We start from the raw sequence: 13,647 nt of genomic DNA, 5'->3' as shown, positions 1-13,647 counted from the left end.
CTATTTACACAATATAATAATTAAACTTCCCAGGCTACACACGTGTATCTCAACACACAGTCTAGTTGGGTGTGTTGTTGGACGGTTCATGTAGACTCGATGCCACCATGGAAACATCTGTTAGGACACTCAATGTGGCTCACTGAATGTCACCACAGTCACATGTAATGTCAGTGCTAAAGCCCCAATGGTGCACATTGTATTTGCACATACCTTTTTCAGTCCGTTATCTGCACTCCCAACTCTCTAGGATGATGGAAGCCTTGAAATTTAACAGTTGAGTTAAATTCATGGTTCTGGGTTTCAGTGGCTTGCCAGGGACGTTTCCACTCAGCATCATGCTTGAACCCAGTGGAGAGCATGTGGACTCCTCCCTATGCTGGTCTTCTGGACCTGAGGTGCTTCCTAGGCAAATAGAGTAAATCTTCATGTAGAGTAATTGATTCATTCATCGGAACTTGTTGGCAAAGTTTTGGAGTGCCACCTTTTGACAAATACGAGCTGGACAGATGTATGATAGTATTGGCACCTAGCATGTAGATGTAGATCTGACTGTGCCACTAACGGTTCTCATAGCTGCATTCAAATGTACATCAACTTTCTTCACATGAGCACTGCACAGCCAAACTGCTGCAGAATATACCACCGCAAGGGATGCTCCACAGAGATCTGACTTATTCCCTCCCCATGTGCTACATGCCAGCTTCCTTACCAGGTTCACTCTCGTTTGTACCTTCTTAGCTACAATGGCAAGGTGTTTATGATACGTCAGTGTTCTGTGACACCAAGGTATTTTGGCATATGGTTTTGCTTGACTATACCAAGAGCACTAAACTGTGCATCTTTTCTGATTTTTAGATGATTATTTATTTATAGGTGGAAAAGACATTTCTGTTTTAGAAACATTAGACCTAACACACAATGTCTGAAAATATTCAGAGAGTTTAGTGTGGCTGTTTGTAAGGTGGTGTTCGCACTCTCAAAGGTCTTCAATGAAGTTGCAACGTCATCTGCATATTGGAATTTCTGGCATCTTAAGTATTGGAGATATATTAGCGCGCAAATTCGTAGCATTTTTGTTTTGCATGTAGGTATTCCTGCTGCTATCGGTTCAATTACCAATTGTCATTTTTTATGCTGTTCGCAGTTTCTGTCTGAGTTTCCATATTGTCATTTGGGGATAGTGTGTGGCCCTGTGGACACTACAAAATGGAGTGCCAAGTGGAGAAACTTTAATGTTTCAGACATATTCCTCCACGTTCAGAGGTGTGACAGCAGCAGAGGCAGCCACAAAATTTATGCTGTGTATGGGTATAATGTCATTAGACACAGCATGGAAAGAAACTGGTTTCCTCATTTATGGAGGATCATTTTGACACGGGTGACTCAATGTTCAGGAAAAGCTTCGGGGTTCGATGAAGATCATTTAAATGCACTAATCCACAACAATCCACTTCAGTGTACTTAACAATCATATGTAATGAACTGTGATCACTCCACCATCGGGCGACATTTGCATGCAATGGGGAAGGTTCAAAATTTGGATGTATGGGTGCCTCATGTTCTAAGCCAAAATCACAAAAATCAGAGGGGGGACATACGTGCATCTCTACTTGTTCATCCTCAACTGGTTCACAAACAGCACCAACCATTCCTATTCTTTTGTCACTACCAGTGATGAAAAATGGTGTCTTTATGCTAACATAAGGAAAAGAAAGGAATGGTTGAGCCCAAACAAAGCAGCAACTTCTCATACAAAGACCTGTGTGCAACCACAAAAGATGTTACGCATCTGGTGGAACTGCAATGGTGTGGTGTACTACAAACTGCTTCCCCACGGTGTAGCTACCACTGCTGACATTTACTGTCAACAACCGATACTTCCTGCAGATGTACTCCAAGAATGACTGGGAAGATTTTGTGAAGTGATGCAAGGATAACACCTGCCCGCATTCTGCTAGACTGACAAAAAACATCGGACAGGAGTTCGGTTGCAAAGTCATTCCACACCCACCTTATTCACCTAATCTTGTGTCCACATATTTTCACCTATGAAACAATCTTCAAGCAACTAACTTTCCGGATGAAAATGTGCTCCAAACATGGCTTGACAAGTGCTTTGCCGTACTAATATGCGATTTTTACAACTGCAGAATCGTAAAGTTACTCAGTGTTTGCACACTGTTGTAAATTCTGAGGGATAATGTATTGTTGACGACTGAAGTCATATTAATATCTGTTGTGTTTATTACACTTGTGAAAAATGCTACGAACTTATCAACCGATCTGACAGACTGTAAGGAGCAATTTGTGTTCATTAGCCCTGTTCACTGCTTTGGTCACAGTTTCTTGTGCTGTTAACTACAAAATCCTTCAGCTAGAGCTGCTCTGATTATATTCTAAGTACTGACCAGACTGAAATGTGTGGTTATAGAGGGGCTATATCCCTGAGAACTTGTATTAGCTATGCCTAGTGCCATGATAGGTTAAGAGGGTTATTGTCCAATACATGTAAGCAGTATCATATGACAAATGGCTACTGCCTTAATTGTAATGCTATCATAACTGAAGTTGATGAACACTGAATGAGCACAATGGGTAAAGAATCAGCTTAGGTGTAGCTTAGTGAGTGGCTGCTAGTGTTTTTTACTAATTCATAGTAGCAATTTGTGCTAACTGGACATGGGGTAATATCTGCAACTTTGTTATGGATGTTGGTTCTGGATTTTAACTTGGGGTGACTAACCAGTGTGTTAACCAGTATCACTAGATGGTTGTGTTTGTGTGAGAATGCATACAATGATCATGCGGATATTAATTACAAACTGTGCTATAATAACTAATTGCACTGTCTGTTGAGACATTTAATACGGATTGATGCCACAATTTTATTTTCTTGAATAGCGTAATTGTGATCAGTGAATGGATTTTTTTTATGAAATACTTAAATTGTTGGTCAAACAATGGAAAATCCAGGATGGAATGTAACACTACCAGAGAAGGAAAGTTGCTACTCACCATATAGCAGAGACGCTGAGTCGCGATAGGCACAACAAAAAAGATTCACACAATACTAGCTTTTGGCCATTAAGGCCTTTGTTAGCAGTACACACACACACACACACACACACACACACACACACACACACACACTATCTCTCTCTCTCTCTCTCTCCCCCCCCCCCCCCCCACCAAATTGTTGGTCAACTGCATGTTTTATAGTGTGTTTGAAATATAAAATTGTCAGCCAGTTGTGTTGAAGTGAGGATGTGAGAACATTTAATAGTTAAAATTAGTTACTCAGATCTGTCCTAGTACAAAATCATTTGTGCCTTCAGTTTGTCTTTCATCTTCAGGAATTCTGACATTCGCACCATTGCTGATTATCAACACTGGGCTGGTCAAGTTCTGATGTCTGGTACAGCATTCACTCTGAAGACAATGGACAGTCAAATTTCTTCTCAGATTCTGAACACCCGAAGTTGAATTGCTTGCACAATTTGAAATTCAGGAACTTAATAAAGATTGTTTTAGCACAATGAACTCAGTCCTACAAATGTATCAATCCACTCCCCTAATCTTACTGTGTGGCACAAATCATCCTAAACATTCATTTTGCCATTTATTGTGTAATGATTACAATACCTAAAAATGATGGGGTTTGTACACAATATCTACAGCATCAAGTCTTAAATTTTAAAGCTGCTCTTTCCCTTCATGTCCATCAGAACTTTAAATTCCTTTAATTTTTCTAACCATTACTGCCAACATAATCACTGCAATAATTACTCTTGATGTAAATGTGAACATATCCAAAGTAACATTTGCTAATCTTTGCAATATTAGTTTTACAGTGTGTTAGGAAGGCCATTAGCTGCACGATACCTAACACGTTACTTCATACTGTGAAGTTTGTAAAGGTTATGGTTTCATTACTGGCATATAAAGCACTTTCTGCACCTAGAGGATACAGGAATGTGTAATACTCAATCTGCAAGAAATTAAATGCTCTTATATGAAATAATCTCTACAAAATGCCACTGATTTTTCCAGTCAACATTCTGGACACTGCAGGTGACTGAATATTATTTTTCTACAGAAGCATTTCTGGTTTAACACTACAGTAACTAATAGCAATGAAGTTCAAGTCAAATCACAATGTCTGCAAGTATTTTCCTCCATTGTTTCTTTGGTGTACCAGAATGGATTAGAAATTAATCTTCCTTTCTTCATTATCAGAAAGTGGAAGAACAAGCAAGCATTCGAATCAATGTAAATTAACACTACCTACTCCACTTCTAATATGTGGTTTAAATACTATGACCACTGGCTGTGTATAGAGTTACTGAACATCCTTTTAACTTGGAAACTAGAAAATTTCATTCCTTGCATTACTTTAAGATGAAACGTTTATTTCACAATTGTTTTATGCCAACAATCCAAAGAAGAAAATTAGCTCACCCAATTGTTTTAAAGAAAAATTGCATTGTTTGCATTGTTACACAGTTTCACCACTTACTGGTGACTGAATTACAACAATGTAATTTAATTGTTAAGAACACACACACACACACACACACACACACCTGCGTGTACACAATGTTTTACTTCACACCCCACAGCATCTCGTTTAGGCACTAAGCCTTGATGAAACTTCTGTAGTCAGGAACTTCTGGAGAAACATAGTAGTTAAAGAATGGGAGGATTGCATTGTATTCACAAATTATTGTCCTGTCTTTTGTAGGGTTGTTAAGTACAATCCATTCTGCAACCAAGGAAACACTTATTACAGCCTTTCCAGCAGAAGAAATCCACCTCCCTTTGAGGTGAGACTATCACCTTTCAAACAATTTCTTGGCATCTTATTTCTGGTATTGAATGCTGGATCTAAGTCTCATGCACAGTAACAAATAGACAAAATCAGTTAAATTCTATTTAAAATTGTAAAAATATAGCTCAAATCCATTCAAATCTGATTAGGTAAGAAATCAAGTATGACAACTATCTTGCACAATACTTCCCTAGTAATTTTTGCCATATGACATACTAAAATTTCTTATGACATGCCTATGATGTCAGCTATTCACATACCTTTTATCACACATCTTCCAATATACTGTGCATTTTTTCTTCCGTAACTGCTATTTTTGGACATCTTATCTTTGTATAGTCGAGCAGAAACGTGACTTGATAATTCAACTGCAAATTTGTTAACAAGTTAAAACTAAGGAACAAATCTCCTATAAACCTTTTACTGAAGTCTGAAATGAGAGTCCTCTAATAGTAAGCCAAAACCTGGAAGCAGCTGTGCTTCATGAAGTACACAGGTTAATATAGTAAGCAATTCACAGCAGTAGTGTTGCTAACTTCCCAAAAAATTGTTCAGTATAGGGGTACCCCTTTATCCTCCATCAGAATTAACCACACAGTACCATAAGAAAATATTCAACAACTACTCTGCCACTCAAGTTATGGTTTATGTTATTGTTCAACAACAATAATTTCTTTCATATAAATTCCATCTCTGGGCCAGATCAAGAAATTTTCACCTTACTCTTTCATCTCCATTGTAGGAGTACAGGGTGCCTGCACCTGAATGTTACAATACTACGTAATGAAGTTCTTACACTAGTCTTACACTACCAAAGACAAAAATATTTTTAAGTATACCTCATCAAAATGTCCAAAGAACATTAATCAGTTTATGTGGAGGCCAATAAAATTAATTTCTCCACCAATCCATCTATTAGGATATTTTAACATTTTTTGTGCACGTCTTCCAGATTGTACTTGATCGCACAGAAACAAATGTTAGCACCTAACGTTTAATGAACGTCATATGCTGCCCAGTGCTGGGAAGATATGCACACCAACATCCTGCAGGTATAGCATAAAAACCAGCCAGCCAAAAGCACATTTCACATACATCCCATACCCAAGTTTGTGTTGAAACACACCAAACACCCTTGTGCAGGGATCATACATGGGTGGCAGTCAATAAAGAAAGCAAGCAACAAAAACTGCACAGTCTGGACTTAAAATCTGAATACAGGAAGTAAAATATAATAAATGTTGACAATGAGGTCTAACAATAAACACACACTAGTGTGGCCGCAACATGTATGAATGCACAAAATAAAAAGTTGTGTTTTGCAGATGGTAGGTCTCAAATAATCCATCTTCATTGGCTTCCTGAACATCCACACAACAGTTAAAGGATGGTCATCTTCACAAAACTTTTGTCAAATAGTAATATTATAAAATAATAATTTTGTGGGACATGAAACTGTATCTTGATACTTGTGCTGCTTCAAAATTTGTTGAATAATGTTGGCTCCATCTGTAGTTGTCCAGGTCCACAACAGGTGATAAATCTGTTTTAAGCAAACACAAACTTCAAGGAATGTTCTTTGAACCATTAAGTCCATACAATGAGTAACTGCTTTGACTTAAGACTTCAGCTTGTGTACACCCCATTTGGTAACTATAGTTACACTGGCACAAGATGATCCCTTGCCACAAGTGCTGTTGCCAGCTTTCAGCTGTAAAGTGCGAACGACGTGTTATGTAATTGACTCGACTACAGGATAAATGCTGTGCTGGATATAAACTATTTTACTAGAAGATTCTCTGTACAAAGTTGGGATATCCATCAACAGCCTCAGAAGTTAACAGTCCGTTATCATAAGTTGCAGTTTTAAAAACTTACACATTTTAAAAATTCCCATACAATATGACATTCCTGACCTTTTTGTTCCTAATTCTTTCACCAAACTGTGAAAGTGAATGTATTAGACCTAAGCAGCAATTTGTAGTTCAATGCATTAAGTGTTCACACCATGTGTGCTCAGAAGTGGCTAATACTTTCAAAATATGTTATGTACCACATTCGAATTTCTGATTTGGCTGTACACCATCACAGGTCACTGTATCACAAAACCTGGCACTTTAATATCCAATCTGTCCTGCATGTTGGGGGAATGATACAAGACCCAAGTCGAAACATGGCCCCGGGAGTAGACAGCATTCCATTAGAGCTACTGACAGCCTTGGGAGAGCCTGTCCTGACAAAACTCTACCATCTGCTGAGCAAAATCTATGAGACAGGCAAAATACCCTCAGACTTCAAGAAGAATATAATAATTCCAATCCCAAAGAAATCAGGTGTTGACAGGTGTGAAAATTACTGAACCATCAGTTTAATAAGTCATGGCTGCAAAATAGTAACGCAAATTCTTTACAGACGAATCGAAAAACTGGTAGAAGTGGACCTCGGGAAAGATCAGTTTGGATTCCGTAGAAATATTGGAACATGTGAGGCAATACTGACCCTACGACTTATCTTAGAAGCTAGATTAAGAAAAGGCAAACCTACATTTCTAGCATTTGTAGACTTAGAGAAAGCTTTTGACAATGTTGACTGGAATACTCTCTTTCATATTCTGAAGGTGGCAGGGGTAAAATACAGGGAGCGAAAGGCTATTTACAATTTGTACAGAAACCAGATGGCAATTATAAGAGTCACGGGACATGAAAGTGGGCAGTACTTGGGAAGGGAGTGAGACACGGTTGTAGTCTATCCCCGATGTTATTCGATCTGTATACCGAGCTAGCAATAAAGGAAGCAAAAGAAAAATTCATAGTAGGTATTAAAATCCATGGAGAAGAAATAAAAACTTCAAGGTTAGCCGATGACACTAGTTCTGTCAGACAGAGCAAAGGACTTGGAAGAGCAGTTGAACGGAATGGACACTGTCTTGAAAGGAGGATATAAGATGAACATCAACAAAAGCAAAACGAGGATAATGGAATGTAGTCCAATTAAGTCGGGTGATGCTGAGGGAATTAGATTAGGAAATGAGACACAAAGTAGTGAAGGCGTTTTGCTATTTGGGGAGCAAAATAACTGATGATGGTCAAAGTAGAGAGAATATAAAATGTAGACTGGCAATGGCAAGGAAAGCGTTTCTGAAGAAGAAAAATTTGTTAACATTGAGATTTAAGTGCCAGGAAGTCGTTTTTGAGAGAATTTGTATGGAGTGTAGCCATGTATGGAAGTAAAACATGGACAATAAATAGTTTGGACAAGAAGAGAATAGAAGCTTTCAATATGTGGTGCTACAGACGAATGCTGAAGATTAGATGGATAGATCATATAACTAATGAGGAGGTATTGAATAGGATTGGGGAGAAGAGTTTGTGGCATAACTTGACTAGAAGAAAGGATCGGTTGGTAGGACATGTTCTGAGGCATCAAGGCATCACCAATATAGTATTGGAGGGCAGCGTGGAGGGTAAAAATCATAGAGGGAGACCATGAGATGAGTACACTAAGCAGATTCAGAAGGATGTAGACTGCAGTACGTACTGAGAGATGAAGCAGCTTGCACAGGATACAGTAGCATGGAGAGCTGCATCAAACCAGTCTCAGGACTGAAAACAACAAATCCATAAACATCACGGGGCTTCATAGAAAAAACAAACGGAGTTCAGATTCAATGTCCAGTCAAAATTGATAGCAACTGCACACAAGTTGAGCTGCATAAGAGTATCATATGAAGTTGCCAGTTTAGTCGAACATTTATAATTGTATTTTACATTATAACTGTGTATACTTTTTTTTGTTAATTCTTATTAGACACCCAAGCAAATAGTTTATTTCAAGTTTATCCTCACTGATGCCTCATGTCCTTGCATGAAGCATGTTTGTATACTAGACATTTCAACTGTTACCAGTGCCATTTCGACAGCTGACTTAACTTGTGGAAGTACCAATTTATGCAAATTAACGTAAAGAATAATTGACTTTCCTAGTAATTTTCGTGGGAAGACTCGTTTGCTACACTAAGTAGACACCTGACAACTGGAATTTTATCATGTACCAATTCAGTAGCAACACAAACGCATATACGAATTCGAAAATACCGACTGACTACTGGTGTGCCGTCAACGAAGGTAACATTGAATTACGGCAAAAGCTGAGAACTACCACAACTAACAAATGCTAATCGGAAAGGGCACAAAATCCATTATCAGCAATTCATGGGTCAAGTTAAGTTCGTGATGCTGTCACTGAACCTTGCGCATTTCGCTCAACCACATCGTTACATTTATATCATACTTATTTCCATTGCGTTGCTACACGTACACTATCTTCAAATGGACTATTTCCCCCCACCCAACAACGGTTTCCCAACAGAGAAAATCAGCCAAGATGCGCACGATTTCTACAACTAAACGATGTTTTTTTTTTTTATAAATGAAATCTTCACTGTAACATGTTATTAAGTACTCCTCTTCAGATTACACGAAATATCACGACACTTAGAGACAATTCATTCCATTTTATTTGATTATTTACTTTTTTCATATACCGGGATTATTTCCGCCACAACCCGCGATAGAAGTGCCAGATTTACAAATAAAATACAGTTTCTCTATAAAAATTAAGGAATGTTAACCGTCTACGTAACTTCGTATGCCCAATTTCGTTTTAACAGTCGTCAACGTGAAATTCGAAGGTGGGCACCAGAAATTATTCTTCCAGCACGATTCCGTACAATAGATACTTTTTATTTGAGGTGCTGCCACAGACAATGATTGCACAATGACAATGAACGTCAGTATGTAAAACTACATCAATTTTGTATGTTTTTTTATTACCAAAATCAGCAACTGCTTGTAAAGCCAATGTTGCTGAAGTCATGAGTTCCAGACAGTGACTTAAAGATATTTTTCAGCTCTCTCTGGGTTAAAAGTAGAAACACTTTTGTGACGTGAAATGCAGAAACTGCGTCAAAAATGCAAGTAGATGTATTAATATTTCAATGCTACAGTAACACGAAGAAAATATCTTCTACCTCACACGATGCATCCACTAACGTAAATATAACCGTCGCACCCCAACAAGTATTTGTCTTCTCAACAGCATATAGATTGCATCCGTGTACTTACAACTGCACACTCATAATTACAATACTAAGAATAATTCTGCGTAACTAAAAGGTATTTAATCGTAAATATGAACAAGCAGTTGACTTGTTTACACCGGTTAACTACGTAGTATCCACAAGTTCTTCCCGCGCACCTGCTGGCTACTGTCGCACAAGTGGAATATGAATCACATAACCTAACAAAAAACGTGCAAAACAGTTTTAAAAGCACGGGGATTCTTACCTTCGCTTAGAAGCTGTCATTCACAAGTTCAGATTTTTGAAACGACCGGTTACAAACACTTTCGAAATATACAGCCTTCAATGTTAGTGTCCAGAGATCACTGCTACGATCAGCTGGGCCTCCATGCATTACACACTAGCACAAGAGTAACACTTTGTCTTACTCCCTCCTTCGTCAACATGCCAGTTATTGTTATTCTGTCTTTGTTGTTCGTTATTTATTTTGTTAAGCTTTATAAATTTATAATAAATGGCGAAAGATTAATTGAAGCAGTGAGACAGCAGTCTGACCTTATGACACAATGGCATTAATTTACTTGCCCTCTGCTACAGTTATTGAGTGTATTTATAAACATGGCGATATCGTATTCAATATTTTCCAGTGCAATGGATTGCAATATGGCTACAACTTGAAGTGATAAAAGTACTGTGAGCAGAATCAGATTGATTAGTAAGTGGAAGTTATTTGTACGTTGTTAGTCATTTGGAATCTTTCATAAAGAGAGGGACTGAAACCTTCAGCAACTGCTACAGTAACAAGATGCTTCTCTTGCGAAATGTGCATCAACTATTGTATTAGACTTGTTTGTTTAAATAAAAAAAACAACAACTTAAACATTAGTGTCATGCAATAATTTGTGTAATGTAATATCTTTTACAGACATCTTTTATTAACCTGACACGTTCCACATCATTACAAAGTGTCGTATTCATGATCTATGGAACAAGTATTAATCTACTCTAATCTAATCTAACTATTTATTGCTAATCAGCTCTCTGGATTGCGTGTGAAATAGCTTCGCAAGCACCAGCGATCAATATTTACGTCGTTCCACTAGCTGACTCAGTACAAACACGGCACTTGAATTATTAAAAGCTAAATACAAGGTGTAAAGAAAACTTACAAATATTCAAGGGAAAGGTACTGAGTGCGATATAACTATTGCACAAAAATTTGCAGAAGACTGACAACTAAACCTTAAACAAGTCAATTTTTCACAGAGTGTGATGGCAGCTCGTAGCAATGTGTTCCTTTTAGTAATTTTGGTTGCTATTTAACGTAACAAATGAAAAACCTGGTGCTCTGAGTTTCTAAAATATTTATAAAGTTCTGATTCCTCGAGCTCCTTGTAAATAATGCATGAAATTCCCCTTCTGTATCACGTAATGACATTTTCAGACCCACCCATTTTTTTTTCTTTTCCACTCCAGCATCCTCATGCATAAGCTACCATATTGTGTGTGCGCTCTTCCCACTTACAAACAGTTGAAAATCGTCTTGCAAAAACCGGAATTCCCTCGAAAACACAACTCAGGACAGACATGCAAGTTGAGATTACGTGACTTCAATTGATCTGACGTATCGCGACATGACAGATAGTCTGAGTACACCTTGAAATGACGATGCCGTGCACTGATGGTGCCATGACAGCCAGTATGAACTGGCCTGCAGTCATGCCTTGTCCAGTGGTGCTTGTATTGCTTTTAATTATCTGATGTTGATGGATTGACAGATTGAACATAAAAATGAAAAATTCTGGAACGCAAGAATTAATTTATTTGACAGGAATCGATCAGCACTCTATGACAAAAATTTTTATGACAGTATCAAACTGTATTTACCAACACATATGTGGGGTCATATTTCATATGTGGGAAGGTTAAGGCCAGTTCACACTGGCCATCACATCGTGGCACGCCAAATCATCCCACAATACACCGCAAATTGTGGCACTAACACTGGTTGTCACGCCATGTCTGAACACCATCACGGATTCTCGAGAACAAAGTTTTGATGGCTGATGTCACCATCCATTCATGATCATGTGACACCAAGCTCAATTTCTCCTGATGGCCAGCCATGTTCTCTTCCTCCATATGCACTTCAATTCATCATGTTTTCTGTAGATCTTGCTTCTCATGTTTGATTTCACTTGTTGCTCTATGTCTTTGTTATTCGTTCTTTCCTATTATTCTTTGTTGTATCTTGATATCTGTTATAGATTGAAAAGTGTTGAGGACAGCCATGCGATTTGCGTTCACATAATTTGAGTTTACTCGATGTGAAGTGATATGGTGGATAGCGTGAATACACCCTGACATGACAGTCATTGCGAATTAGTCTTTATGTGAACAACATTATCATTGAATTATAATTTTTGCAAGTTGCCATTAATTGAATAAAATCTCATACCTTTTTTCCTGCATGATTTTAGACTGATTGCTGTACACAAAAGCACTGGAAACCAGCAGAGGTACTGGTTTGGTCTGTATCTTTTCCATCAGTACAGTTACTGAGATTTTTAATAGAGATATTTGAGTTTCACTCACCCTTTTCTCTGTGATATTGCATTGTAAGTAGTATACTTTTCTGTTCTCTCACTTTTATTTTCGTTTTTCATTCGTTTAGGAGGTACAAAATCTTATGAACATCGTTCATTTTTTCATTCTATTCACTATACTTTAACACCTCACAGTGCACAGAACTACAGGCAAACCACATTCACGTACGTATGCTCATTTACAACTCAGTGTTCACTATGGAAAAATTTAGAGATAACTTCATGTACTGCAGACAACATTCTCAAATTGTACCAATCAGTTAGGTTTCATGAAAGCACATTATCGAGGCGCTCTTGCTCAAATATGGTGCTTATATCACACAAACAGAAGCTAAACGATGTCAAAGTTAGTGTAAGGAGGGCTATGCATGAAGCGTTCAGTGATTTCGAAAGTAAAATTTTATGTACCGACTTGACAGAAAATCCTAGGAAGTTCTGGTCTTTCGTTAAATCAGTAAGTGGCTCGAAACAGCATATCCACACACTCCGGGATGATGATGGCATTGAAACAGAGGATGACACGTGTAAAGCTGAAATACTAAACACCTTTTTCCAAAGCTGTTTCACAGACGAAGACCGCACTGCAGTTCCTTCTCTAAATCCTTGCACAAACGAAAAAATGGCTGACATCTAAATAAGTGTCCAAGGAATAGAAAAGCAACTGGAATCACTCAACAGAGGAAAGTCCACTGGACCTGATGGGATACCAATTCGATTCTACACAGAGTACGCGAAAGAACTTGCCCCCCTTCTAACAGCCTTGTACCGCAAGTCTCTAGAGGAACGGAGGGTTCCAAGTGATTGGAAAAGAGCACAGATAGTCCCAGTCTTCAAGAAGGGTCGTCGAGCAGATGCGCAAAACTATAGACCTATATCTCTTACGTCGATCTCTTGTAGAATTTTAGAATATGTTTTTTGCTCGCGTATCATGTCATTTCTGGAAACCCAGAATCTACTCTGTAGGAATCAACACGGATTCCGGAAACAGCGATCGTGTGAGACCCAACTCGCTTTATTTGTTCATGAGACCCAGAAAATATTAGATACAGGCTCGCAGGTAGATGCTATTTTCCTTGACTTCCGGAAGACGTTCGATACAGTTCCACACTGTCGCCTGATAAACAAAGTAA

The 13,647-nt window shown here is 38.2% G+C and overlaps 1 protein-coding gene across 4 annotated transcripts in view; it reads right to left on the bottom strand.

Annotated features, from left to right (window-relative positions):
* LOC124554933 (nuclear pore complex protein Nup98-Nup96-like) overlaps positions 1-10,327 on the bottom strand; it is a 236,048-nt gene extending 225,721 nt beyond the window's left edge. For 3 of the 4 annotated variants that reach the window (XM_047128629.1, XM_047128631.1, XM_047128632.1), the window contains exon 1: positions 10,177-10,327. The gene's annotated coding sequence lies outside the window, so the exon portion shown is untranslated. Of the gene's footprint in view, positions 1-213; positions 406-10,176 lie in introns of all 4 variants that reach the window. The other variant, XM_047128630.1, reaches the window with a different exon arrangement.
* Positions 10,328-13,647: the final 3,320 nt, after the last annotated feature.

The sequence above is a fragment of the Schistocerca americana genome, chromosome X, assembly GCF_021461395.2.
Source record: "Schistocerca americana isolate TAMUIC-IGC-003095 chromosome X, iqSchAmer2.1, whole genome shotgun sequence".
Lineage (NCBI taxonomy): Eukaryota > Metazoa > Arthropoda > Insecta > Orthoptera > Acrididae > Schistocerca > Schistocerca americana.
Note: the sequence above shows the minus strand (reverse complement) of the source record. Positions and strands in the feature narration are given on the sequence as shown.